Source organism: Carya illinoinensis, chromosome 2 (assembly GCF_018687715.1).
Source record: "Carya illinoinensis cultivar Pawnee chromosome 2, C.illinoinensisPawnee_v1, whole genome shotgun sequence".
NCBI classification, from domain to species: Eukaryota; Viridiplantae; Streptophyta; class Magnoliopsida; order Fagales; family Juglandaceae; genus Carya; species Carya illinoinensis.
The window spans coordinates 14,598,480-14,605,203 of record NC_056753.1 but is presented as its reverse complement, the minus strand read 5'-3'; the positions used below and the strand labels follow the sequence as shown (position 1 = coordinate 14,605,203).

Below are 6,724 nucleotides of genomic sequence, written 5' to 3'. Positions count from 1 at the left end.
AACAAAATAAATAAAGAAACACATACCTTGGTGGTGTGGTCAAGGTTGATAGACTGGATCCATAAGTGGAATGTCTTCCACTTCTGGAACTTGCCTATCAATTAATATTTTAAGGCGTTGACCATTTACTTTAAAGATCCGACCATCCTTAGGATCCTCTATTTCTACTACCCCATTTACAAAAACATTTTTCACTAGAAATGGGTCAGTCCACCTAAACCTAAGTTTTCTTTTGTGCTTGTGAGATCCAAAATCATATAAGCATATTCGGTCATTAGGTTTAAACCTCTTCCTAAGAATATTTTTATCATGAAACGCTTTCATTTTAACCTTATAGACTTTAGACTTAGGCAAAGATTTCAATTTAACTCTTGGTGCTTTCATACTTACAGGAATCTGTTTTCCACATTTCTTAAGCAACTCCTCAAATTTCTGTTGCCAAACCTGTGTGTCATAATCCTGAGTTTCATCAAAAATAGCACAAATATCAGTAACATCAGATGAATTAAACTCAGAATTCATAAGGGAATATTCAAGAGGATCAAAATCATGAGTTGTGTGAACTCCCTTGTCTATGAGTGCATCAATTATATACGTTTGGTGGCACTCGTCATCTGTTGGCTGCTTCTCAATATGGAAAATGTTGACCTCCATGGTCATGTTTCCAAAAGATAACTTCATCAACCCATTCCTGCAATTTATAAATGCATTAGCCGTAGCAAGGAAAGGTCTACCTAATATGAGAGGAACTTTAGAGTTAGACTCAACAACTGATTGAGTGTCCAAAATTAAGAAATCAACAGGATAATAAAACTTGTCAATTTGGATCAAAACATCCTCAACTATCCCTCTCAGTTTCTTAACTGAACGATCAGCCAACTGAAGCACGACAGAAGTAGGCTTAATTTCACCCAAACCAAGCTGCAAATAAATGGAATAAGGCATCAAATTAACACTAGCTCCTAGATCTAGCAAGGCTTGCCCAAACTCATGATTCCCAATATTACATGCAATGGTTGGACAACCAGGATCTTTGTACTTAGGAGGAATTCGTTGCTCAATTAGAGCACTAACTTGCTCTGTCAGAAATGCTGTCTTCTTAACATGGTGCTTTCTCTTAACTGTACACAAATCTTTAAGAACTTTTGCATAAGTGGGAACTTGTTTAATAACATGCAAAAGAGGAAGGTTAATCTTTACCTGCCTGAGGTTCTCCAAGATTTCATTACTAGGATCCAAAGTTCGCATACCAGATTTTAAAGCTTGAGGAAATGGTACCTTAACTGGACTCTTGATTACCTCGGCATCCTTGGGGAACTCAGTGCTATCATTTCTTTGTTCCTCTTCAACATCCTCTTGCTTATCAGTTGTTGGGATGTGTAAGGACTTATCACTTCTTGTCATAATGGCATTGACTTCTTTTAAATTCTTTTGTGCCATATGCTGACCTTGGGGTGTGGATTGAGCTTGAGAAGGAAACTTGCCACGCTCATTCACACTCAAGGAGCTCATTATCTTGGATATATGACTCTTTATCTCTTTGTTTTCTTCAACAACCTGCATAATCAAAGATTCAAACTTTTGATTAGTTTTACTCTGTGCCTCAATAAAAGCATGCAAAGTGTCTTCTAAAGGACTCCTAGAAGATGAAGGTGCATGATATGGTGCAGGATATGATCTAGGGGGTTGTGCAGGCGGCTGGTTTTTAGACTTCCAGATAAAATTGGGGTGATTACGCCACCCAGGATTGTAGGTATCAGAGAAAGGTGCAACAGGCTTCATGTACATACCTAAGGCATTACATTGTTCCTCATACATCCCTCTCATCTCAGCAAATGTGGGACACTCTTGGGCAAGATGATCTACCCCGCCACACATAAAACATGGTCTAAAAGACTCTGCATGATTAACCACGTGTGTTGGCTTTAAGTCTTTATTCTTCAACACCTCTAGCTCCCTAGTGAGCATCTCAACCTTAGCCTTTAGGTTATCTTCTTCCCTGAGATGGTAAATTCCACCACCATTTAGGTTTCCTGCAGGTCGTGACCTATTTGTGCTCTCAGTAGCACTAGGTCCAAGTGTGAGCTTTTTCAGCAAGCTCATTGAGGTATTCTATGGCCTCATCAGGATCTTTCTGTAAGAACTCACCATTACACATCATCTCCATAAATTGACGCTCTCTAGCTGTAAGTCCCTCATAAAAATAGCTCACTAAGCGCCAATTATCATATCCATGGTGAGGACACATACTTAATAGCTCCTTAAATCTCTCCCAAGACTGATAGAAAGTCTCACTATCCTTTTGTACAAAGGTGGAGATTTTCCTTTTTAAAGCATTGGTCTTATGTTGGGGAAAGTATTTATTAAAGAAGACCTGAGTCATCTCATTCCATGACCCAATAGATCGTGGTCTCAATGAGTATAGCCAACTCTTAGCTCTATCTTTCAAAGAGAAAGGAAAGAACTTAAGTCTCACAATGTCATCAGTTGCATTTTGACTATGAAAAGTCGCAACTACTTCCTTAAACTCCCTAATGTGCACATATGGATTTTCATTTTCCAAACCATGAAAAGTAGGGAGTAACTGTATCATCCCTGTTTTAAAATCCAATTGGCGAATATTAGTTGGAAACATGATGCATGATGGTGTGGCTATGCGTGTAGGGTGGAGGTAATCTTGAAGGTCCTAGTGGGTTGATCTTCGTGTTCACTCATTTTCTCAGAATTAGAAGAATTATCAAACAAATGATCAGAAAAATTAAACTCTGACTCTAACACAGGTCTACAAGCAAACCGACCCAAGGCGTCTCTATACCTGTGCATGCAAGGTAGAGAAAAACCCAACACTAAAAAAAACTACAAAAAGAAAAAGAAAATAAAAAAAAGATGCAGCAAGCTAAAATATGGAACGAAGTTACCGCCTTTACAAACTGTTGAAAAGAAAAACTATCTCACAATTCTTCTACCGTCTCCCCAGCAACAGCGCCAAAATTTGATTACGCCCAAAGAATAACGCGGTAGTTGTAGCACAGATTTGGGGTGTCGATTCCACAGGGAGACAAATTAAAAAAATAGCAAGAGGAACAAAGAAACTAAAGAAAAAATATTAAATAAGTAATAGAGAACAAAGATTAATTTTAAATGTAAATTCAAGTGAAGCAAAGTGATTAACAGAAAAAATACTCAAATTTGACAAACAGTAGAGCGTCGGGAATCCCTTGCACAAATCTGGTATTTTAATTATTCTTAATTCATTGGATAACTCAATTAGGAACTCAATTCCCGCAATTCCCAATCGGAAGGTATAGATTTATAAACCAGACTTAAATCAAATGTAACCCTTTGAAAAAAACATTCACCACTTTTAAAAAACGTGAATTACTACCCCTATTGATAAAATCTAATGACGACAATATACTCAGGAAGCGATATTGCAGCAAAAAACTAAATCAATATAGATAAATAATTGATCCAAACATAATCAAAGAACTAATCCATTCAATAGAAAAAGCATGACTGAATCCATAAACACAATAAATTCTATGATTATTCGGAGAAGAAAACATCAACGATGAATTGAGAATGATAAAACAAAAGAGTTTTAGCAATTGAAAATCAAATACATGAATTAACAATAAATTAGAAATACCATCTAATGTGCAAGTTCATCCCTAACCCTACTTGAGAATTTAGTTACCTATAAATATAATGGACAACAAATCCTTGAGAACTTTTGCATAAGTAGAAACTTATTTAATCACATGAAAAAAAGGAAGATTGATTTTTACCTGCCTTAGATTCTCTAGGATTTCATTGTTAGGATCCAGAGCTCGCTTGCTTGATTTTAAAGCTCGAGGGAATGGTACCGTAATAGGACTCTTTGTCACCTCAGGTTCCTTGGGCAGTTCAACATCACTACTATCTTGATTTTTTTCCACATCCTTTGATTTGTTCATTGTTGGGATGTGTAATGACTTACCACTTCATGTCACAATGACATTCACATCCTTCAAATTCTCTTGTGCCATGTGTTGACCATGAGGTGCGGACTGAGTTTGAGAAAGGAACTTACCTCACTCATTCACACTTAGTGAGCTCATCACTTTGGACACTTGGCTCTTTATCTTCTTGTTTTCTTCAACAATCTGTGTAATCAAAGATTCAAACTTTTGGTTAGTCATACGTTGTACCTCAATAAAAGCATGCAAAGTGTCTTCTAAAGGACTCCTAGAAGATGAAGGTGCATAATATGGTGCAGGATATGATCTAGGAGGTTGTGCAGGCAACTAATTTTTAGACTTCCAGCTAAAATTGGGGTGATTACGCGACCCTAAATTATAGGAATCAGAGAAAGGTGTAAAAGGATTCTTGTACATACATAAGGCATTACATTGTTCCTCATACATCCCTCTCATCTTAGCAAATGTGGGAAACTCTTGGGTGAGGTGATCTACCCTGTCATACACAAAACATGGTCCAAAAGACTTTGCATAATTAGCCACGTGTGTTGGCTTTAAGTCCTTAGTCTTTAACACATCTAACTCCCTAGTCAGCATCTCAACCTTAGCTTTTAGATTATCCTCTTCCTTGAGATGTTACATTCCACCACTATTTGTCTTTCCTATAGGTCGTGACCTATTTGTGCTTTTAGTAGCACTAGGTTTAGTCCAAGTGTGAGCTTTTTCAGCAAGCTTATTGAGGTATTCTATGGCCTCATCAGGATCTTTCTGTAAGAACTCACCATTACATATCATCTTCACAAATTGACCCTCTTTAGATGTAAGTCTCTCATAAAAATAGCTCACCAAGCGCCAATTTGCTGACCCATGGTGAGGACTCATACTTAACAACTCCTTAAATCTCTCCGAAGACTGATTTAAAGTCTCACTGTCCTTTGGTACAAAGATGAAGATTTACCTTTTTAAATCATTGGTCTTATATTGGGGAAAGTATTTATTAAAGAAGACCTAAGTCATCTCATTCCATGACCCAATAGATCGTGGTCTCAGTGAGTATAGCCAACTCTTAGCTCTATCCTTCAAAGAGAAAAGGAAAGAACTTAAGTCTCACAATGTCATCAATTCCATTTTGACTATGAAAAGTCACTACTACTTCCTCAAACTCCCTAATGTGCACATATGGATTTTCATTTTCCAAGCCATAAAAGTAGGGAGTAACTGTATCATCCTTGTTTTAAAATCTAGTTTGCGAGTATTAACTGGAAACATGATACATGATGGCGTGGCTATGCGTGTAGGGTGGAGGTAATCTTGAAGGGTCCTAGTGGGTTGATTTCCCTATTCACTCATTTCTTCATAATTAGAAGAATTATTAAACAAATGATTAGAAAAATTAGACTCTAACTTTGACACAGGTCTACAAGCAAACCCCGAGGCATCTCTATACCTGTGTATGCAAGGTAGTGAAAAATGCAACACTAAAAAAAAATACAAAAAGAAAAAGAAAATAAAATAAAGATACAGCTAGCTAAAAGAGGGAAAAAGTTACTGCCTTTACAAACTGCTGAAAAGAAAAACTATCTAGCAATTCTTTTACTGTCTCCTCGGCAATGGTCCCAAAATTTGATTACGCCCAAAGAATAACACAGTAATTGTAGTATAGTTTTGGGGTGTCGATTCCATAAAGAGATTGTAGAAACACTAAAAGAAACTAATAATTTAAGAAAACAAAAAATCAAAGTAGCAATGCAAGACAAATCATTTCTGAAAAGAAATAAAATGAAGAACCAAAATGTAATAACAAAAAGGTTTGACCATAATTAATAGCAATGAAGCATCGGGATTGGCTATCAGATAATTCTATCCATATCAGATTCATTGGCTACTCAATTAGAGATTGTAGCACCAGACTCTCTAATTGGAAAATATATCTTTATAACTAATTTGTTCAAATGTAATTCTTGAAAACCACTATTCTTTTGAAAGCACGGATTGCTATCCTATTAGACTTAGATTCAAAGACAACAATATACTTAATAGCAATACTGCAGTATAGAATCACACCAATAAGATCAACAACCAGATCATAAACATCTCAACAATCCCATGGAGAAAGCATTGGTTGTAAAATTATCCAAATTCAAGAAAGACTAATAAGAGATAATAAACAAGAATTGTATCAACAAGAAAGTTTATTACATGAATCTGATAGAATTGAAGTCATCATCATTCAAGTAAGTTCATCCCTAGCCTCACCATGGAATTAGCTCCCCATTCGAAAGAAGAAGAATTCTTTTTCTAGAAATTGAGTTTTTCTAAACCGTAGCATCCTCTCCCCCACAACCAGAAGGGATCTTGCTTTTCTCCCCTTGGCTCTCTATTTTCCTCCCTTTTCATGAGCTATCTCCAATATGGAAAGAAAATCGCGTGCAAACTCAGGTAGGTAATACTCTAGATTTCCATGAGTAGATTGCGGGCACTTTTTCGCTTAGTAAATAGCTGAATTAGAAAATAGTTATTTAGATACTCAGAGAGGCTGCGGATTTGAATATTTTTAATTATTTTCTCTTTCCTTCATTGTTTATGACTTGAATTTCTTTAAATTTGGATGTATGAAAATTCTCCTTTGGTTGTTCTCTTCTTTCTTATTAGCCAGACTTCAGCTTAGTCAATTTTAAATTCATTCCTGCAATAAAATCATTAGACATTGAATCAAAACTTGGGCATTATGAAATTAAAGTTTAAATTGGAGAAACATAATCAAA

At 36.2% G+C, this 6,724-nt stretch overlaps 1 non-coding gene across 1 annotated transcript; it reads left to right on the top strand.

Annotated features, from left to right (window-relative positions):
* Window positions 1-2,228: 2,228 nt before the first annotated feature.
* Window positions 2,229-2,336, top strand: LOC122302135. The gene has a single exon (XR_006240377.1). It is a non-coding gene; the product is annotated as a small nucleolar RNA R71 (small nucleolar RNA).
* The last annotated feature ends 4,388 nt before the right edge of the window (window positions 2,337-6,724 follow it).